Below are 14,396 nucleotides of genomic sequence, written 5' to 3'. Positions count from 1 at the left end.
TGTTATTGTACAGTATAGGAGGCACTAGGATTTGAACCTGGGACCTCTTGATCTGCAGTCAAATGCTCTACCACTGAGCTATACCCCCTACATGGACTCCAGGATATAATGAATTAAGGAGAATGTGTAGAGATAATACCTGACTACAAAGTTTTCAGAAGACTGTCGTTTGAAATCTTCTTCTAAAGCATTGAAAACACTGATAATGTCAATGTACAGTACAGGGGGCACTAGGATTTGAACCTGGGACCTCTTGATCTGCAGTCAAATGCTCTACCACTGAGCTATACCCCCTACGTGGACTCCAGGATATAATGAATTAAGGAGAATGTGTAGAGATAATACCTGACTGCAAAATGTCAGAAGACTATCGTTTGAAATCTTCTTCTAAAGCATTGAAAACACTGACAATGTACAGTATAGGGGGCACTAGGATTTGAACCTGGGACCTCTTGATCTGCAGTCAAATGCTCTACCACTGAGCTATACCCCCTATGTGACATCCAATTCATAATGAAATGACTCGAAGGTGTAGAGATAATACCCGACTACAAAGTTTTCAGAAGACTGAAATCTTCTTCTAAAGTACTGAAAACACTGACAATGTCAATGTACAGTATAGGGGGCACTAGGATTTGAACCTGGGACCTCTTGATCTGCAGTTAAATGCTCTACCACTGAGCTATACCCCCTACATGGACTCCAGGATATAATGAATTAAGGAGAATGTGTAGAGATAATACCTGACTACAAAGTTTTCAGAAGACTGAAATCTTCTTCTAAAGTACTGAAAACACTGACAATGTCAATGTACAGTATAGGGGGCACTAGGATTTGAACCTGGGACCTCTTGATCTGCAGTCAAATGCTCTACCACTGAGCTATACCCCCTACATGGACTCCAGGTTATAATGAATCGTGGAGAATGTGTAGAGATAATACCTGACTGCAAAATCTCAGAAGACTGTCGTTTGAAATCTTCTTCTAAAGCATTGAAAACACTGATAATGTCAATGTACAGTACAGGGGGCACTACGATTTGAACGTGGGACCTCTTGATCTGCAGTCAAATGCTCTACCACTGAGCTATACCCCCTACGTGGACTCCAGGATATAATGAATTAAGGAGAATGTGTAGAGATAATACCTGACTGCAAAATCTCAAAAGACTATCGTTTGAAATCTTCTTCTAAAGCATTGAAAACACTGACAATGTACAGTATAGGGGGCACTAGGATTTGAACCTGGGACCTCTTGATCTGCAGTCAAATGCTCTACCACTGAGCTATACCCCCTATGTGACATCCAATTCATAATGAAATGACTCGAAGGTGTAGAGATAATACCCGACTACAAAGTTTTCAGAAGACTTGAAATCTTCTTCTAAAGTACAACAAAAAAACACTGACCATGTTATTGTACAGTATAGGGGGCACTAGGATTTGAACCTGGGACCTCTTGATCTGCAGTCAAATGCTCTACCACTGAGCTATACCCCCTACATGGACTCCAGGATATAATGAATTAAGGAGAATGTGTAGAGATAATACCTGACTACAAAGTTTTCAGAAGACTGAAATCTTCTTCTAAAGTACTGAAAAAACTGACAATGTCAATGTACAGTATAGGGGGCACTAGGATTTGAACCTGGGACCTCTTGATCTGCAGTCAAATGCTCTACCACTGAGCTATACCCCCTACATGGACTCCAGGTTATAATGAATTGAGGAGAATGTGTAGAGATAATACCTGACTACAAAGTTTTCAGAAGACTGAAATCTTCTTCTAAAGTACTGAAAACACTGACAATGTCAATGTACAGTATAGGGGGCACTAGGATTTGAACCTGGGACCTCTTGATCTGCAGTCAAATGCTCTACCACTGAGCTATACCCCCTACATGGACTCCAGGATATAATGAATTAAGGAGAATGTGTAGAGATAATACCTGACTACAAAGTTTTCAGAAGACTGAAATCTTCTTCTAAAGTACTGAAAACACTGACAATGTCAATGTACAGTACAGGGGGCACTAGGATTTGAACCTGGGACCTCTTGATCTGCAGTCAAATGCTCTACCACTGAGCTATACCCCCTACATGGACTCCAGGTTATAATGAATTGAGGAGAATGTGTAGAGATAATACCTGACTGCAAAATCTCAGCAGACTGTCATTTGAAATCTTCTTCTAAAGCATTGAAAACACTGACAATGTACAGTATAGGGGGCACTAGGATTTGAACCTGGGACCTCTTGATCTGCAGTCAAATGCTCTACCACTGAGCTATACCCCCTATGTGACATCCAATTCATAATGAAATGACTCGAAGGTGTAGAGATAATACCCGACTACAAAGTTTTCAGAAGACTTGAAATTTTCTTCTAAAGTACTGAAAACACTGACTATGTTATTGTACAGTATAGGGGGCACTAGGATTTGAACCTGGGACCTCTTGATCTGCAGTCAAATGCTCTACCACTGAGCTATACCCCCTACATGGACTCCAGGTTATAATGAATCGTGGAGAATGTGTAGAGATAATACCTGACTGCAAAATCTCAGAAGACTATCGTTTGAAATCTTCTTCTAAAGCATTGAAAACACTGACAATGTACAGTATAGGGGGCACTAAGATTTGAACCTGGGACCTCTTGATCTGCAGTCAAATGCTCTACCACTGAGCTATACCCCCTACATGGACTACAGGTTATAATGAATTGAGGAGAATGTGTAGAGATAATACCTGACTGCAAAATCTCAGAAGACTATCGTTTGAAATCTTCTTCTAAAGCATTGAAAACACTGACAATGTACAGTAAAGGGGCCACTAGGATTTGAACCTGGGACCTCTTGATCTGCAGTCAAATGCTCTACCACTGAGCTATACCCCCTATGTGACATCCAATTCATAATGAAATGACTCGAAGGTGTAGAGATAATACCCGACTACAAAGTTTTCAGAAGACTTGAAATCTTCTTCTAAAGTACTAAAAAAAAACACTGATTATGTTATTGTACAGTATAGGGGGCACTAGGATTTGAACCTGGGACCTCTTGATCTGCAGTCAAATGCTCTACCACTGAGCTATACCCCCTACATGGACTCCAGGATATAATGAATTAAGGAGAATGTGTAGAGATAATACCTGACTACAAAGTTTTCAGAAGACTGAAATCTTCTTCTAAAGTACTGAAAAAACTGACAATGTCAATGTACAGTATAGGGGGCACTAGGATTTGAACCTGGGACCTCTTGATCTGCAGTCAAATGCTCTACCACTGAGCTATACCCCCTACATGGCCTCCAGGTTATAATGAATTGAGGAGAATGTGTAGAGATAATACCTGACTACAAAGTTTTCAGAAGACTGAAATCTTCTTCTAAAGTACTGAAAACACTGACAATGTCAATGTACAGTATAGGGGGCACTAGGATTTGAACCTGGGACCTCTTGATCTGCAGTCAAATGCTCTACCACTGAGCTATACCCCCTACATGGACTCCAGGATATAATGAATTAAGGAGAATGTGTAGAGATAATACCTGACTACAAAGTTTTCAGAAGACTGAAATCTTCTTCTAAAGTACTGAAAACACTGACAATGTCAATGTACAGTACAGGGGGCACTAGGATTTGAACCTGGGACCTCTTGATCTGCAGTCAAATGCTCTACCACTGAGCTATACCCCCTACATGGACTCCAGGTTATAATGAATTGAGGAGAATGTGTAGAGATAATACCTGACTGCAAAATCTCAGCAGACTGTCATTTGAAATCTTCTTCTAAAGCATTGAAAACACTGACAATGTACAGTATAGGGGGCACTAGGATTTGAACCTGGGACCTCTTGATCTGCAGTCAAATGCTCTACCACTGAGCTATACCCCCTATGTGACATCCAATTCATAATGAAATGACTCGAAGGTGTAGAGATAATACCCGACTACAAAGTTTTCAGAAGACTTGAAATCTTCTTCTAAAGTACTGAAAACACTGACTATGTTATTGTACAGTATAGGGGGCACTAGGATTTGAACCTGGGACCTCTTGATCTGCAGTCAAATGCTCTACCACTGAGCTATACCCCCTACATGGACTCCAGGTTATAATGAATCGTGGAGAATGTGTAGAGATAATACCTGACTGCAAAATCTCAGAAGACTGTCGTTTGAAATCTTCTTCTAAAGCATTGAAAACACTGACAATGTACAGTATAGGGGGCACTAGGATTTGAACCTGGGACCTCTTGATCTGCAGTCAAATGCTCTATCACTGAGCTATACCCCCTATGTGACATCCAATTCATAATGAAATGACTCGAAGGTGTAGAGATAATACCCGACTACAAAGTTTTCAGAAGACTTGAAATCTTCTTCTAAAGTACAACAAAAAAACACTGACCATGTTATTGTACAGTATAGGGGGCACTAGGATTTGAACCTGGGACCTCTTGATCTGCAGTCAAATGCTCTACCACTGAGCTATACCCCCTACATGGACTCCAGGATATAATGAATTAAGGAGAATGTGTAGAGATAATACCTGACTACAAAGTTTTCAGAAGACTGAAAAGTTCTTCTAAAGTACTGAAAACACTGACAATGTCAATGTAAATGTACAGTATAGGGGGCACTAGGATTTGAACCTGGGACCTCTTGATCTGCAGTCAAATGCTCTACCACTGAGCTATACCCCCTACTTGGACTCCAGGATATAATGAATTGAGGAGAATGTGTAGAGATTATACCTGACTGCAAAATCTCAGAAGACTGTCGTTTGAAATCTTCTTCTAAAGCATTGAAAACACTGATAATGTACAGAATAGGGGGCACTAGGATTTGAACCTGGGACCTCTTGATCTGCAGTCAAATGCTCTACCACTGAGCTATACCCCCTATGTGACATCCAATTCATAATGAAATGACTCGAAGGTGTAGAGATAATACCCGACTACAAAGTTTTCAGAAGACTTGAAATCTTCTTCTAAAGTACTGAAAACACTGACTATGTTATTGTACAGTATAGGGGGCACTAGGATTTGAACCTGGGACCTCTTGATCTGCAGTCAAATGCTCTACCACTGAGCTATACCCCCTACATGGACTCCAGGATATAATGAATTAAGGAGAATGTGTAGAGATAATACCTGACTACAAAGTTTTCAGAAGACTGAAATCTTCTTCTAAAGTACTGAAAACACTGACAATGTCAATGTACAGTATAGGGGGCACTAGGATTTGAACCTGGGACCTCTTGATCTGCAGTCAAATGCTCTACCACTGAGCTATTCCCCCTACATGGACTCCAGGTTATAATGAATTGAGGAGAATGTGTAGAGATAATACCTGACTGCAAAATCTCAGAAGACTGTCGTTTGAAATCTTCTTCTAAAGCATTGAAAACACTGACAATGTACAGTATAGGGGGCACTAGGATTTGAACCTGGGACCTCTTGATCTGCAGTCAAATGCTCTACCACTGAGCTATACCCCCTACTTGGACTCCAGGATATAATGAATTGAGGAGAATGTGTAGAGATTATACCTGACTGCAAAATCTCAGAAGACTGTCGTTTGAAATCTTCTTCTAAAGCATTGAAAACACTGATAATGTACAGAATAGGGGGCACTAGGATTTGAACCTGGGACCTCTTGATCTGCAGTCAAATGCTCTACCACTGAGCTATACCCCCTATGTGACATCCAATTCATAATGAAATGACTCGAAGGTGTAGAGATAATACCCGACTACAAAGTTTTCAGAAGACTTGAAATCTTCTTCTAAAGTACTGAAAACACTGACTATGTTATTGTACAGTATAGGGGGCACTAGGATTTGAACCTGGGACCTCTTGATCTGCAGTCAAATGCTCTACCACTGAGCTATACCCCCTACATGGACTCCAGGATATAATGAATTAAGGAGAATGTGTAGAGATAATACCTGACTACAAAGTTTTCAGAAGACTGAAATCTTCTTCTAAAGTACTGAAAACACTGACAATGTCAATGTACAGTATAGGGGGCACTAGGATTTGAACCTGGGACCTCTTGATCTGCAGTCAAATGCTCTACCACTGAGCTATTCCCCCTACATGGACTCCAGGTTATAATGAATTGAGGAGAATGTGTAGAGATAATACCTGACTGCAAAATCTCAGAAGACTGTCGTTTGAAATCTTCTTCTAAAGCATTGAAAACACTGACAATGTACAGTATAGGGGGCACTAGGATTTGAACCTGGGACCTCTTGATCTGCAGTCAAATGCTCTACCACTGAGCTATACCCCCTACTTGGACTCCAGGATATAATGAATTGAGGAGAATGTGTAGAGATTATACCTGACTGCAAAATCTCAGAAGACTGTCGTTTGAAATCTTCTTCTAAAGCATTGAAAACACTGATAATGTACAGAATAGGGGGCACTAGGATTTGAACCTGGGACCTCTTGATCTGCAGTCAAATGCTCTACCACTGAGCTATACCCCCTATGTGACATCCAATTCATAATGAAATGACTCGAAGGTGTAGAGATAATACCCGACTACAAAGTTTTCAGAAGACTTGAAATCTTCTTCTAAAGTACTGAAAACACTGACTATGTTATTGTACAGTATAGGGGGCACTAGGATTTGAACCTGGGACCTCTTGATCTGCAGTCAAATGCTCTACCACTGAGCTATACCCCCTACATGGACTCCAGGATATAATGAATTAAGGAGAATGTGTAGAGATAATACCTGACTACAAAGTTTTCAGAAGACTGAAATCTTCTTCTAAAGTACTGAAAACACTGACAATGTCAATGTACAGTATAGGGGGCACTAGGATTTGAACCTGGGACCTCTTGATCTGCAGTCAAATGCTCTACCACTGAGCTATTCCCCCTACATGGACTCCAGGTTATAATGAATTGAGGAGAATGTGTAGAGATAATACCTGACTGCAAAATCTCAGAAGACTGTCGTTTGAAATCTTCTTCTAAAGCATTGAAAACACTGACAATGTACAGTATAGGGGGCACTAGGATTTGAACCTGGGACCTCTTGATCTGCAGTCAAATGCTCTACCACTGAGCTATACCCCCTACTTGGACTCCAGGATATAATGAATTGAGGAGAATGTGTAGAGATTATACCTGACTGCAAAATCTCAGAAGACTGTCGTTTGAAATCTTCTTCTAAAGCATTGAAAACACTGATAATGTACAGAATAGGGGGCACTAGGATTTGAACCTGGGACCTCTTGATCTGCAGTCAAATGCTCTACCACTGAGCTATACCCCCTATGTGACATCCAATTCATAATGAAATGACTCGAAGGTGTAGAGATAATACCCGACTACAAAGTTTTCAGAAGACTTGAAATCTTCTTCTAAAGTACTGAAAACACTGACTATGTTATTGTACAGTATAGGGGGCACTAGGATTTGAACCTGGGACCTCTTGATCTGCAGTCAAATGCTCTACCACTGAGCTATACCCCCTACATGGACTCCAGGTTATAATGAATCGTGGAGAATGTGTAGAGATAATACCTGACTGCAAAATCTCAGAAGACTGTCGTTTGAAATCTTCTTCTAAAGCATTGAAAACACTGACAATGTACAGTATAGGGGGCACTAGGATTTGAACCTGGGACCTCTTGATCTGCAGTCAAATGCTCTACCACTGAGCTATACCCCCTACATGGACTCCAGGTTATAATGAATTGAGGAGAATGTGTAGAGATAATACCTGACTGCAAAATCTCAGAAGACTATCGTTTGAAATCTTCTTCTAAAGCATTGAAAACACTGACAATGTACAGTATAGGGGGCACTAGGATTTGAACCTGGGACCTCTTGATCTGCAGTCAAATGCTCTACCACTGAGCTATACCCCCTATGTGACATCCAATTCATAATGAAATGACTCGAAGGTGTAGAGATAATACCCGACTACAAAGTTTTCAGAAGACTTGAAATCTTCTTCTAAAGTACTAAAAAAAAACACTGATTATGTTATTGTACAGTATAGGGGGCACTAGGATTTGAACCTGGGACCTCTTGATCTGCAGTCAAATGCTCTACCACTGAGCTATACCCCCTACATGGACTCCAGGATATAATGAATTAAGGAGAATGTGTAGAGATAATACCTGACTACAAAGTTTTCAGAAGACTGAAATCTTCTTCTAAAGTACTGAAAACACTGACAATGTCAATGTACAGTATAGGGGGCACTAGGATTTGAACCTGGGACCTCTTGATCTGCAGTCAAATGCTCTACCACTGAGCTATACCCCCTACATGGACTCCAGGTTATAATGAATTGAGGAGAATGTGTAGAGATAATACCTGACTACAAAGTTTTCAGAAGACTGAAATCTTCTTCTAAAGTACTGAAAACACTGACAATGTCAATGTAAAGTATAGGGGGCACTAGGATTTGAACCTGGGACCTCTTGATCTGCAGTCAAATGCTCTACCACTGAGCTATACCCCCTACATGGACTCCAGGTTATAATGAATCGTGGAGAATGTGTAGAGATAATACCTGACTGCAAAATCTCAGAAGACTGTCGTTTGAAATCTTCTTCTAAAGCATTGAAAACACTGGTAATGTCAATGTACAGTACAGGGGGCACTAGGATTTGAACCTGGGACCTCTTGATCTGCAGTCAAATGCTCTACCACTGAGCTATACCCCCTACATGGACTCCAGGTTATAATGAATTGAGGAGAATGTGTAGAGATAATACCTGACTGCAAAATCTCAGAAGACTGTCGTTTGAAATCTTCTTCTAAAGCATTGAAAACACTGACAATGTACAGAATAGGGGGCACTAGGATTTGAACCTGGGACCTCTTGATCTGCAGTCAAATGCTCTACCACTGAGCTATACCCCCTACATGGACTCCAGGTTATAATGAATCGTGGAGAATGTGTAGAGATAATACCTGACTGCAAAATCTCAGAAGACTGTCGTTTGAAATCTTCTTCTAAAGCATTGAAAACACTGGTAATGTCAATGTACAGTACAGGGGGCACTAGGATTTGAACCTGGGACCTCTTGATCTGCAGTCAAATGCTCTACCACTGAGCTATACCCCCTACGTGGACTCCAGGATATAATGAATTAAGGAGAATGTGTAGAGATAATACCTGACTGCAAAATCTCAAAAGACTATCGTTTGAAATCTTCTTCTAAAGCATTGAAAACACTGACAATGTCAATGTAAAGTATAGGGGGCACTAGGATTTGAACCTGGGACCTCTTGATCTGCAGTCAAATGCTCTACCACTGAGCTATACCCCCTACATGGACTCCAAGTTATAATGAATCGAGGAGAATGTGTAGAGATAATACCGGACTGCAAAATCTCAGAAGAATGTCGTTTGAAATCTTCTTCTAAAGCATTGAAAACACTGATAATGTCCAGTATAGGGGGCACTAGGATTTGAACCTGGGACCTCTTGATCTGCAGTCAAATGCTCTACCACTGAGCTATACCCCCTACATGGACTCCAGGATATAATGAATTGAGGAGAATGTGTAGAGATAATACCTGACTGCAGAATCTCAGAAGACTGTCGTTTGAAATCTTCTTCTAAAGCACTGAAAACACTGACAATATCAATGTACAGTATAGGGGGCACTAGGATTTGAACCTGGGACCTCTTGATCTGCAGTCAAATGCTCTACCACTGAGCTATACCCCCTATGTGACATCCAATTCATAATGAAATGACTCGAAGGTGTAGAGATAATACCCGACTACAAAGTTTTCAGAAGACTTGAAATCTTCTTCTAAAGTACTGAAAACACTGACTATGTTATTGTACAGTATAGGGGGCACTAGGATTTGAACCTGGGACCTCTTGATCTGCAGTCAAATGCTCTACCACTGAGCTATACCCCCTACATGGACTCCAGGTTATAATGATTCGTGGAGAATGTGTAGGGATAATACCTGACTGCAAAATCTCAGAAGACTGTCGTTTGAAATCTTCTTCTAAATCACTGAAAACACTGACAATATCAATGTACAGTATAGGGGGCACTAGGATTTGAACCTGGGACCTCTTGATCTGCAGTCAAATGCTCTACCACTGAGCTATACCCCCTTGGTGACATCCAATTCATAATGAAATGACTCGAAGGTGTAGAGATAATACCCGACTACAAAGTTTTCAGAAGACTTGAAATCTTCTTCTAAAGTACTGAAAACACTGACTATGTTATTGTACAGTATAGGGGGCACTAGGATTTGAACCTGGGACCTCTTGATCTGCAGTCAAATGCTCTACCACTGAGCTATACCCCCTACATGGACTCCAGGTTATAATGAATCGTGGAGAATGTGTAGGGATAATACCTGACTGCAAAATCTCAGAAGACTGTCGTTTGAAATTTTCTTCTAAAGCACTGAAAACACTGACAATATCAATGTACAGTATAGGGGGCACTAGGATTTGAACCTGGGACCTCTGGATCTGCAGTCAAATGCTCTACCACTGAGCTATACCCCCTACATGGACTCCAGGATATAATGAATTGAGGAGAATGTGTAGAGATAATACCTGACTGCAGAATCTCAGAAGACTGTCGTTTGAAATCTTCTTCTAAAGCATTGAAAACACTGACAATGTACAGTATAGGGGGCACTAGGATTTGAACCTGGGACCTCTTGATCTGCAGTCAAATGCTCTACCGCTGAGCTATACCCCCTTCTTGGACTCCAGGATATAATGAATTGAGGAGAATGTGTAGAGATAATACCTGACTGCAAAATCTCAGAAGACTGTCGTTTGAAATCTTCTTCTAAAGCATTGAAAACACTGATAATGTCAATGTACAGTATAGGGGGCACTAGGATTTGAACCTGGGACCTCTTGATCTGCAGTCAAATGCTCTACCACTGAGCTATACCCCCTATGTGACATCCAATTCATATTGAAATGACTCGAAGGTGTAGAGATAATACCCGACTACAAAGTTTTCAGAAGACTTGAAATCTTCTTCTAAAGTACTGAAAACACTGACTATGTTATTGTACAGTATAGGGGGCACTAGGATTTGAACCTGGGACCTCTTGATCTGCAGTCAAATGCTCTACCACTGAGCTATACCCCCTACATGGACTCCAGGTTATAATGAATCATGGAGAATGTGTAGAGATAATACCTGACTGCAAAATCTCAGAAGACTGTCGTTTGAAATCGTCTTCTAAAGCATTGAAAACACTGACAATGTACAGTATAGGGGGCACTAGGATTTGAACCTGGGACCTCTTGATCTGCAGTCAAATGCTCTACCACTGAGCTATACCCCCTATGTGACATCCAATTCATAATGAAATGACTCGAAGGTGTAGAGATAATACCCGACTACAAAGTTTTCAGAAGACTTGAAATCTTCTTCTAAAGTACTGAAAACACTGACTATGTTATTGTACAGTATGGGGGGCACTAGGATTTGAACCTGGGACCTCTTGATCTGCAGTCAAATGCTCTACCACTGAGCTATACCCCCTACATGGACTCCAGGTTATAATGAATCGTGGAGAATGTGTAGGGATAATACCTGACTGCAAAATCTCAGAAGACTGTCGTTTGAAATTTTCTTCTAAAGCACTGAAAACACTGACAATATCAATGTACAGTATAGGGGGCACTAGGATTTGAACCTGGGACCTCTGGATCTGCAGTCAAATGCTCTACCACTGAGCTTTACCCCCTACGTGGACTCCACGATATAATGAATTAAGGAGAATGTGTAGAGATAATACCTGACTGCAAAATCTCAGAAGACTATTGTTTGAAATCTTCTTCTAAAGCATTGAAAACACTGACAATGTACAGTATAGGGGGCACTAGGATTTGAACCTGGGACCTCTTGATCTGCAGTCAAATGCTCTACCACTGAGCTATACCCCCTACATGGACTCCAGGATATAATGAATTGAGGAGAATGTGTAGAGATAATACCTGACTGCAGAATCTCAGAAGACTGTCGTTTGAAATCTTCTTCTAAAGCATTGAAAACACTGACAATGTACAGTATAGGGGGCACTAGGATTTGAACCTGGGACCTCTTGATCTGCAGTCAAATGCTCTACCACTGAGCTATACCCCCTTCTTGGACTCCAGGATATAATGAATTGAGGAGAATGTGTAGAGATAATACCTGACTGCAAAATCTCAGAAGACTGTCGTTTGAAATCTTCTTCTAAAGCATTGAAAACACTGATAATGTCAATGTACAGTATAGGGGGCACTAGGATTTGAACCTGGGACCTCTTGATCTGCAGTCAAATGCTCTACCACTGAGCTATACCCCCTATGTGACATCCAATTCATATTGAAATGACTCGAAGGTGTAGAGATAATACCCGACTACAAAGTTTTCAGAAGACTTGAAATCTTCTTCTAAAGTACTGAAAACACTGACTATGTTATTGTACAGTATAGGGGGCACTAGGATTTGAACCTGGGACCTCTTGATCTGCAGTCAAATGCTCTACCACTGAGCTATACCCCCTATGTGACATCCAATTCATAATGAAATGACTCGAAGGTGTAGAGATAATACCCGACTACAAAGTTTTCAGAAGACTTGAAATCTTCTTCTAAAGTACTGAAAACACTGACTATGTTATTGTACAGTATGGGGGGCACTAGGATTTGAACCTGGGACCTCTTGATCTGCAGTCAAATGCTCTACCACTGAGCTATACCCCCTACATGGACTCCAGGTTATAATGAATCGTGGAGAATGTGTAGAGATAATACCTGACTGCAAAATCTCAGAAGACTGTCGTTTGAAATCTTCTTCTAAAGCACTGAAAACACTGACAATATCAATGTACAGCATAGGGGGCACTAGGATTTGAACCTGGGACCTCTGGATCTGCAGTCAAATGCTCTACCACTGAGCTATACCCCCTATGTGGACTCCACGATATAATGAATTGAGGAGAATGTGTAGAGATAATACCTGACTGCAAAATCTCAGAAGACTGTCGTTTGAAATCTTCTTCTAAAGCACTGAAAACACTGACAATATCAATGTACAGTATAGGGGGCACTAGGATTTGAACCTGGGACCTCTTGATCTGCAGTCAAATGCTCTACCACTGAGCTATACCCCCTATGTGACATCCAATTCATATTGAAATGACTCGAAGGTGTAGAGATAATACCCGACTACAAAGTTTTCAGAAGACTTGAAATCTTCTTCTAAAGTACTGAAAACACTGACTATGTTATTGTACAGTATAGGGGGCACTAGGATTTGAACCTGGGACCTCTTGATCTGCAGTCAAATGCTCTACCACTGAGCTATACCCCCTACATGGACTCCAGGTTATAATGAATCGTGGAGAATCTGTAGAGATAATACCTGACTGCAAAATCTCAGAAGACTGTCGTTTGAAATCGTCTTCTAAAGCATTGAAAACACTGACAATGTACAGTATAGGGGGCACTAGGATTTGAACCTGGGACCTCTTGATCTGCAGTCAAATGCTCTACCACTGAGCTATACCCCCTATGTGACATCCAATTCATAATGAAATGACTCAAAGGTGTAGAGATAATACCCGACTACAAAGTTTTCAGAAGACTTGAAATCTTCTTCTAAAGTACTGAAAACACTGACTATGTTATTGTACAGTATGGGGGGCACTAGGATTTGAACCTGGGACCTCTTGATCTGCAGTCAAATGCTCTACCACTGAGCTATACCCCCTACATGGACTCCAGGTTATAATGAATCGTGGAGAATGTGTAGAGATAATACCTGACTGCAAAATCTCAGAAGACTGTCGTTTGAAATCTTCTTCTAAAGCACTGAAAACACTGACAATATCAATGTACAGTATAGGGGGCACTAGGATTTGAACCTGGGACCTCTTGATCTGCAGTCAAATGCTCTACCACTGAGCTATACCCCCTACGTGGACTCCACGATATAATGAATTAATGAGAATGTGTAGAGATAATACCTGACTGCAAAATCTCGGAAGACTATCGTTTGAAATCTTCTTCTAAAGCATTGAAAACACTGACAATGTACAGTATTGGGGGCACTAGGATTTGAACCTGGGACCTCTTGATCTGCAGACAAATGCTCTACCACTGAGCTATACCCCCTATGTGACATCCAATTCATAATGAAATGACTCGAAGGTGTAGAGATAATACCCGACTACAAAGTTTTCAGAAGACTTGAAATCTTCTTCTAAAGTACTGAAAACACTGACTATGTTATTGTACAGTATAGGGGGCACTAGGATTTGAACCTGGGACCTCTTGATCTGCAGTCAAATGCTCTACCACTGAGCTATACCCCCTACATGGACTCCAGGTTATAATGAATCGTGGAGAATGTGTAGGGATAATACCT

At 40.9% G+C, this 14,396-nt stretch overlaps 72 non-coding genes across 72 annotated transcripts; all 72 read right to left on the bottom strand.

Annotated features, from left to right (window-relative positions):
* Positions 1-16: 16 nt before the first annotated feature.
* On the bottom strand, positions 17-88 carry trnac-gca (transfer RNA cysteine (anticodon GCA)). Its single transcript has one exon. It is a non-coding gene; the product is annotated as a tRNA-Cys (tRNA).
* Positions 89-222: 134 nt separating this feature from the next.
* Positions 223-294, bottom strand: trnac-gca (transfer RNA cysteine (anticodon GCA)). The gene has a single exon. It is a non-coding gene; the product is annotated as a tRNA-Cys (tRNA).
* A 127-nt stretch (positions 295-421) lies between these two features.
* Positions 422-493, bottom strand: trnac-gca (transfer RNA cysteine (anticodon GCA)). Its single transcript has one exon. It is a non-coding gene; the product is annotated as a tRNA-Cys (tRNA).
* Positions 494-620: 127 nt separating this feature from the next.
* Positions 621-692, bottom strand: trnac-gca (transfer RNA cysteine (anticodon GCA)). Its single transcript has one exon. It is a non-coding gene; the product is annotated as a tRNA-Cys (tRNA).
* Positions 693-819: 127 nt separating this feature from the next.
* Positions 820-891, bottom strand: trnac-gca (transfer RNA cysteine (anticodon GCA)). Its single transcript has one exon. It is a non-coding gene; the product is annotated as a tRNA-Cys (tRNA).
* Positions 892-1,024: 133 nt separating this feature from the next.
* Positions 1,025-1,096, bottom strand: trnac-gca (transfer RNA cysteine (anticodon GCA)). Its single transcript has one exon. It is a non-coding gene; the product is annotated as a tRNA-Cys (tRNA).
* A 127-nt stretch (positions 1,097-1,223) lies between these two features.
* trnac-gca (transfer RNA cysteine (anticodon GCA)) lies at positions 1,224-1,295 on the bottom strand. The gene has a single exon. It is a non-coding gene; the product is annotated as a tRNA-Cys (tRNA).
* Positions 1,296-1,427: 132 nt separating this feature from the next.
* On the bottom strand, positions 1,428-1,499 carry trnac-gca (transfer RNA cysteine (anticodon GCA)). Its single transcript has one exon. It is a non-coding gene; the product is annotated as a tRNA-Cys (tRNA).
* Positions 1,500-1,626: 127 nt separating this feature from the next.
* On the bottom strand, positions 1,627-1,698 carry trnac-gca (transfer RNA cysteine (anticodon GCA)). Its single transcript has one exon. It is a non-coding gene; the product is annotated as a tRNA-Cys (tRNA).
* A 127-nt stretch (positions 1,699-1,825) lies between these two features.
* On the bottom strand, positions 1,826-1,897 carry trnac-gca (transfer RNA cysteine (anticodon GCA)). The gene has a single exon. It is a non-coding gene; the product is annotated as a tRNA-Cys (tRNA).
* Positions 1,898-2,024: 127 nt separating this feature from the next.
* On the bottom strand, positions 2,025-2,096 carry trnac-gca (transfer RNA cysteine (anticodon GCA)). The gene has a single exon. It is a non-coding gene; the product is annotated as a tRNA-Cys (tRNA).
* A 127-nt stretch (positions 2,097-2,223) lies between these two features.
* Positions 2,224-2,295, bottom strand: trnac-gca (transfer RNA cysteine (anticodon GCA)). Its single transcript has one exon. It is a non-coding gene; the product is annotated as a tRNA-Cys (tRNA).
* Positions 2,296-2,423: 128 nt separating this feature from the next.
* Positions 2,424-2,495, bottom strand: trnac-gca (transfer RNA cysteine (anticodon GCA)). Its single transcript has one exon. It is a non-coding gene; the product is annotated as a tRNA-Cys (tRNA).
* A 127-nt stretch (positions 2,496-2,622) lies between these two features.
* Positions 2,623-2,694, bottom strand: trnac-gca (transfer RNA cysteine (anticodon GCA)). The gene has a single exon. It is a non-coding gene; the product is annotated as a tRNA-Cys (tRNA).
* A 127-nt stretch (positions 2,695-2,821) lies between these two features.
* Positions 2,822-2,893, bottom strand: trnac-gca (transfer RNA cysteine (anticodon GCA)). The gene has a single exon. It is a non-coding gene; the product is annotated as a tRNA-Cys (tRNA).
* Positions 2,894-3,025: 132 nt separating this feature from the next.
* Positions 3,026-3,097, bottom strand: trnac-gca (transfer RNA cysteine (anticodon GCA)). The gene has a single exon. It is a non-coding gene; the product is annotated as a tRNA-Cys (tRNA).
* Positions 3,098-3,224: 127 nt separating this feature from the next.
* Positions 3,225-3,296, bottom strand: trnac-gca (transfer RNA cysteine (anticodon GCA)). Its single transcript has one exon. It is a non-coding gene; the product is annotated as a tRNA-Cys (tRNA).
* A 127-nt stretch (positions 3,297-3,423) lies between these two features.
* Positions 3,424-3,495, bottom strand: trnac-gca (transfer RNA cysteine (anticodon GCA)). Its single transcript has one exon. It is a non-coding gene; the product is annotated as a tRNA-Cys (tRNA).
* A 127-nt stretch (positions 3,496-3,622) lies between these two features.
* trnac-gca (transfer RNA cysteine (anticodon GCA)) lies at positions 3,623-3,694 on the bottom strand. Its single transcript has one exon. It is a non-coding gene; the product is annotated as a tRNA-Cys (tRNA).
* Positions 3,695-3,821: 127 nt separating this feature from the next.
* trnac-gca (transfer RNA cysteine (anticodon GCA)) lies at positions 3,822-3,893 on the bottom strand. The gene has a single exon. It is a non-coding gene; the product is annotated as a tRNA-Cys (tRNA).
* A 128-nt stretch (positions 3,894-4,021) lies between these two features.
* On the bottom strand, positions 4,022-4,093 carry trnac-gca (transfer RNA cysteine (anticodon GCA)). The gene has a single exon. It is a non-coding gene; the product is annotated as a tRNA-Cys (tRNA).
* Positions 4,094-4,220: 127 nt separating this feature from the next.
* Positions 4,221-4,292, bottom strand: trnac-gca (transfer RNA cysteine (anticodon GCA)). Its single transcript has one exon. It is a non-coding gene; the product is annotated as a tRNA-Cys (tRNA).
* Positions 4,293-4,424: 132 nt separating this feature from the next.
* On the bottom strand, positions 4,425-4,496 carry trnac-gca (transfer RNA cysteine (anticodon GCA)). Its single transcript has one exon. It is a non-coding gene; the product is annotated as a tRNA-Cys (tRNA).
* A 133-nt stretch (positions 4,497-4,629) lies between these two features.
* Positions 4,630-4,701, bottom strand: trnac-gca (transfer RNA cysteine (anticodon GCA)). The gene has a single exon. It is a non-coding gene; the product is annotated as a tRNA-Cys (tRNA).
* A 127-nt stretch (positions 4,702-4,828) lies between these two features.
* Positions 4,829-4,900, bottom strand: trnac-gca (transfer RNA cysteine (anticodon GCA)). Its single transcript has one exon. It is a non-coding gene; the product is annotated as a tRNA-Cys (tRNA).
* A 128-nt stretch (positions 4,901-5,028) lies between these two features.
* On the bottom strand, positions 5,029-5,100 carry trnac-gca (transfer RNA cysteine (anticodon GCA)). Its single transcript has one exon. It is a non-coding gene; the product is annotated as a tRNA-Cys (tRNA).
* A 127-nt stretch (positions 5,101-5,227) lies between these two features.
* trnac-gca (transfer RNA cysteine (anticodon GCA)) lies at positions 5,228-5,299 on the bottom strand. The gene has a single exon. It is a non-coding gene; the product is annotated as a tRNA-Cys (tRNA).
* A 127-nt stretch (positions 5,300-5,426) lies between these two features.
* trnac-gca (transfer RNA cysteine (anticodon GCA)) lies at positions 5,427-5,498 on the bottom strand. Its single transcript has one exon. It is a non-coding gene; the product is annotated as a tRNA-Cys (tRNA).
* Positions 5,499-5,625: 127 nt separating this feature from the next.
* Positions 5,626-5,697, bottom strand: trnac-gca (transfer RNA cysteine (anticodon GCA)). The gene has a single exon. It is a non-coding gene; the product is annotated as a tRNA-Cys (tRNA).
* A 128-nt stretch (positions 5,698-5,825) lies between these two features.
* On the bottom strand, positions 5,826-5,897 carry trnac-gca (transfer RNA cysteine (anticodon GCA)). Its single transcript has one exon. It is a non-coding gene; the product is annotated as a tRNA-Cys (tRNA).
* A 127-nt stretch (positions 5,898-6,024) lies between these two features.
* trnac-gca (transfer RNA cysteine (anticodon GCA)) lies at positions 6,025-6,096 on the bottom strand. The gene has a single exon. It is a non-coding gene; the product is annotated as a tRNA-Cys (tRNA).
* A 127-nt stretch (positions 6,097-6,223) lies between these two features.
* Positions 6,224-6,295, bottom strand: trnac-gca (transfer RNA cysteine (anticodon GCA)). The gene has a single exon. It is a non-coding gene; the product is annotated as a tRNA-Cys (tRNA).
* A 127-nt stretch (positions 6,296-6,422) lies between these two features.
* trnac-gca (transfer RNA cysteine (anticodon GCA)) lies at positions 6,423-6,494 on the bottom strand. The gene has a single exon. It is a non-coding gene; the product is annotated as a tRNA-Cys (tRNA).
* A 128-nt stretch (positions 6,495-6,622) lies between these two features.
* Positions 6,623-6,694, bottom strand: trnac-gca (transfer RNA cysteine (anticodon GCA)). The gene has a single exon. It is a non-coding gene; the product is annotated as a tRNA-Cys (tRNA).
* Positions 6,695-6,821: 127 nt separating this feature from the next.
* trnac-gca (transfer RNA cysteine (anticodon GCA)) lies at positions 6,822-6,893 on the bottom strand. The gene has a single exon. It is a non-coding gene; the product is annotated as a tRNA-Cys (tRNA).
* Positions 6,894-7,020: 127 nt separating this feature from the next.
* Positions 7,021-7,092, bottom strand: trnac-gca (transfer RNA cysteine (anticodon GCA)). Its single transcript has one exon. It is a non-coding gene; the product is annotated as a tRNA-Cys (tRNA).
* A 127-nt stretch (positions 7,093-7,219) lies between these two features.
* trnac-gca (transfer RNA cysteine (anticodon GCA)) lies at positions 7,220-7,291 on the bottom strand. Its single transcript has one exon. It is a non-coding gene; the product is annotated as a tRNA-Cys (tRNA).
* A 128-nt stretch (positions 7,292-7,419) lies between these two features.
* Positions 7,420-7,491, bottom strand: trnac-gca (transfer RNA cysteine (anticodon GCA)). The gene has a single exon. It is a non-coding gene; the product is annotated as a tRNA-Cys (tRNA).
* A 127-nt stretch (positions 7,492-7,618) lies between these two features.
* Positions 7,619-7,690, bottom strand: trnac-gca (transfer RNA cysteine (anticodon GCA)). Its single transcript has one exon. It is a non-coding gene; the product is annotated as a tRNA-Cys (tRNA).
* Positions 7,691-7,817: 127 nt separating this feature from the next.
* On the bottom strand, positions 7,818-7,889 carry trnac-gca (transfer RNA cysteine (anticodon GCA)). The gene has a single exon. It is a non-coding gene; the product is annotated as a tRNA-Cys (tRNA).
* Positions 7,890-8,021: 132 nt separating this feature from the next.
* Positions 8,022-8,093, bottom strand: trnac-gca (transfer RNA cysteine (anticodon GCA)). Its single transcript has one exon. It is a non-coding gene; the product is annotated as a tRNA-Cys (tRNA).
* A 127-nt stretch (positions 8,094-8,220) lies between these two features.
* Positions 8,221-8,292, bottom strand: trnac-gca (transfer RNA cysteine (anticodon GCA)). Its single transcript has one exon. It is a non-coding gene; the product is annotated as a tRNA-Cys (tRNA).
* Positions 8,293-8,419: 127 nt separating this feature from the next.
* On the bottom strand, positions 8,420-8,491 carry trnac-gca (transfer RNA cysteine (anticodon GCA)). Its single transcript has one exon. It is a non-coding gene; the product is annotated as a tRNA-Cys (tRNA).
* A 133-nt stretch (positions 8,492-8,624) lies between these two features.
* trnac-gca (transfer RNA cysteine (anticodon GCA)) lies at positions 8,625-8,696 on the bottom strand. Its single transcript has one exon. It is a non-coding gene; the product is annotated as a tRNA-Cys (tRNA).
* Positions 8,697-8,823: 127 nt separating this feature from the next.
* Positions 8,824-8,895, bottom strand: trnac-gca (transfer RNA cysteine (anticodon GCA)). The gene has a single exon. It is a non-coding gene; the product is annotated as a tRNA-Cys (tRNA).
* A 133-nt stretch (positions 8,896-9,028) lies between these two features.
* trnac-gca (transfer RNA cysteine (anticodon GCA)) lies at positions 9,029-9,100 on the bottom strand. Its single transcript has one exon. It is a non-coding gene; the product is annotated as a tRNA-Cys (tRNA).
* A 133-nt stretch (positions 9,101-9,233) lies between these two features.
* On the bottom strand, positions 9,234-9,305 carry trnac-gca (transfer RNA cysteine (anticodon GCA)). Its single transcript has one exon. It is a non-coding gene; the product is annotated as a tRNA-Cys (tRNA).
* Positions 9,306-9,432: 127 nt separating this feature from the next.
* Positions 9,433-9,504, bottom strand: trnac-gca (transfer RNA cysteine (anticodon GCA)). The gene has a single exon. It is a non-coding gene; the product is annotated as a tRNA-Cys (tRNA).
* Positions 9,505-9,637: 133 nt separating this feature from the next.
* trnac-gca (transfer RNA cysteine (anticodon GCA)) lies at positions 9,638-9,709 on the bottom strand. The gene has a single exon. It is a non-coding gene; the product is annotated as a tRNA-Cys (tRNA).
* Positions 9,710-9,837: 128 nt separating this feature from the next.
* trnac-gca (transfer RNA cysteine (anticodon GCA)) lies at positions 9,838-9,909 on the bottom strand. The gene has a single exon. It is a non-coding gene; the product is annotated as a tRNA-Cys (tRNA).
* A 133-nt stretch (positions 9,910-10,042) lies between these two features.
* On the bottom strand, positions 10,043-10,114 carry trnac-gca (transfer RNA cysteine (anticodon GCA)). The gene has a single exon. It is a non-coding gene; the product is annotated as a tRNA-Cys (tRNA).
* A 128-nt stretch (positions 10,115-10,242) lies between these two features.
* Positions 10,243-10,314, bottom strand: trnac-gca (transfer RNA cysteine (anticodon GCA)). The gene has a single exon. It is a non-coding gene; the product is annotated as a tRNA-Cys (tRNA).
* A 133-nt stretch (positions 10,315-10,447) lies between these two features.
* On the bottom strand, positions 10,448-10,519 carry trnac-gca (transfer RNA cysteine (anticodon GCA)). The gene has a single exon. It is a non-coding gene; the product is annotated as a tRNA-Cys (tRNA).
* A 127-nt stretch (positions 10,520-10,646) lies between these two features.
* On the bottom strand, positions 10,647-10,718 carry trnac-gca (transfer RNA cysteine (anticodon GCA)). Its single transcript has one exon. It is a non-coding gene; the product is annotated as a tRNA-Cys (tRNA).
* Positions 10,719-10,851: 133 nt separating this feature from the next.
* trnac-gca (transfer RNA cysteine (anticodon GCA)) lies at positions 10,852-10,923 on the bottom strand. The gene has a single exon. It is a non-coding gene; the product is annotated as a tRNA-Cys (tRNA).
* A 128-nt stretch (positions 10,924-11,051) lies between these two features.
* Positions 11,052-11,123, bottom strand: trnac-gca (transfer RNA cysteine (anticodon GCA)). The gene has a single exon. It is a non-coding gene; the product is annotated as a tRNA-Cys (tRNA).
* A 127-nt stretch (positions 11,124-11,250) lies between these two features.
* trnac-gca (transfer RNA cysteine (anticodon GCA)) lies at positions 11,251-11,322 on the bottom strand. The gene has a single exon. It is a non-coding gene; the product is annotated as a tRNA-Cys (tRNA).
* Positions 11,323-11,450: 128 nt separating this feature from the next.
* trnac-gca (transfer RNA cysteine (anticodon GCA)) lies at positions 11,451-11,522 on the bottom strand. Its single transcript has one exon. It is a non-coding gene; the product is annotated as a tRNA-Cys (tRNA).
* A 133-nt stretch (positions 11,523-11,655) lies between these two features.
* trnac-gca (transfer RNA cysteine (anticodon GCA)) lies at positions 11,656-11,727 on the bottom strand. The gene has a single exon. It is a non-coding gene; the product is annotated as a tRNA-Cys (tRNA).
* Positions 11,728-11,854: 127 nt separating this feature from the next.
* Positions 11,855-11,926, bottom strand: trnac-gca (transfer RNA cysteine (anticodon GCA)). The gene has a single exon. It is a non-coding gene; the product is annotated as a tRNA-Cys (tRNA).
* A 127-nt stretch (positions 11,927-12,053) lies between these two features.
* Positions 12,054-12,125, bottom strand: trnac-gca (transfer RNA cysteine (anticodon GCA)). The gene has a single exon. It is a non-coding gene; the product is annotated as a tRNA-Cys (tRNA).
* A 133-nt stretch (positions 12,126-12,258) lies between these two features.
* trnac-gca (transfer RNA cysteine (anticodon GCA)) lies at positions 12,259-12,330 on the bottom strand. Its single transcript has one exon. It is a non-coding gene; the product is annotated as a tRNA-Cys (tRNA).
* Positions 12,331-12,458: 128 nt separating this feature from the next.
* Positions 12,459-12,530, bottom strand: trnac-gca (transfer RNA cysteine (anticodon GCA)). Its single transcript has one exon. It is a non-coding gene; the product is annotated as a tRNA-Cys (tRNA).
* Positions 12,531-12,658: 128 nt separating this feature from the next.
* trnac-gca (transfer RNA cysteine (anticodon GCA)) lies at positions 12,659-12,730 on the bottom strand. Its single transcript has one exon. It is a non-coding gene; the product is annotated as a tRNA-Cys (tRNA).
* A 133-nt stretch (positions 12,731-12,863) lies between these two features.
* Positions 12,864-12,935, bottom strand: trnac-gca (transfer RNA cysteine (anticodon GCA)). Its single transcript has one exon. It is a non-coding gene; the product is annotated as a tRNA-Cys (tRNA).
* Positions 12,936-13,068: 133 nt separating this feature from the next.
* On the bottom strand, positions 13,069-13,140 carry trnac-gca (transfer RNA cysteine (anticodon GCA)). Its single transcript has one exon. It is a non-coding gene; the product is annotated as a tRNA-Cys (tRNA).
* A 128-nt stretch (positions 13,141-13,268) lies between these two features.
* Positions 13,269-13,340, bottom strand: trnac-gca (transfer RNA cysteine (anticodon GCA)). Its single transcript has one exon. It is a non-coding gene; the product is annotated as a tRNA-Cys (tRNA).
* Positions 13,341-13,467: 127 nt separating this feature from the next.
* trnac-gca (transfer RNA cysteine (anticodon GCA)) lies at positions 13,468-13,539 on the bottom strand. The gene has a single exon. It is a non-coding gene; the product is annotated as a tRNA-Cys (tRNA).
* A 128-nt stretch (positions 13,540-13,667) lies between these two features.
* Positions 13,668-13,739, bottom strand: trnac-gca (transfer RNA cysteine (anticodon GCA)). The gene has a single exon. It is a non-coding gene; the product is annotated as a tRNA-Cys (tRNA).
* Positions 13,740-13,872: 133 nt separating this feature from the next.
* On the bottom strand, positions 13,873-13,944 carry trnac-gca (transfer RNA cysteine (anticodon GCA)). The gene has a single exon. It is a non-coding gene; the product is annotated as a tRNA-Cys (tRNA).
* Positions 13,945-14,071: 127 nt separating this feature from the next.
* On the bottom strand, positions 14,072-14,143 carry trnac-gca (transfer RNA cysteine (anticodon GCA)). Its single transcript has one exon. It is a non-coding gene; the product is annotated as a tRNA-Cys (tRNA).
* Positions 14,144-14,271: 128 nt separating this feature from the next.
* Positions 14,272-14,343, bottom strand: trnac-gca (transfer RNA cysteine (anticodon GCA)). The gene has a single exon. It is a non-coding gene; the product is annotated as a tRNA-Cys (tRNA).
* Between the last annotated feature and the right edge of the window lie 53 nt (positions 14,344-14,396).

The sequence above is a fragment of the Hypomesus nipponensis genome, chromosome 1 (genome assembly GCF_054491055.1).
Source record: "Hypomesus nipponensis isolate SF chromosome 1, ASM5449105v1, whole genome shotgun sequence".
NCBI lineage: Eukaryota > Metazoa > Chordata > Actinopteri > Osmeriformes > Osmeridae > Hypomesus > Hypomesus nipponensis.
The sequence above is the reverse complement of the archived record's forward strand: the minus strand, read 5'-3'. Positions and strand labels throughout refer to the sequence as shown.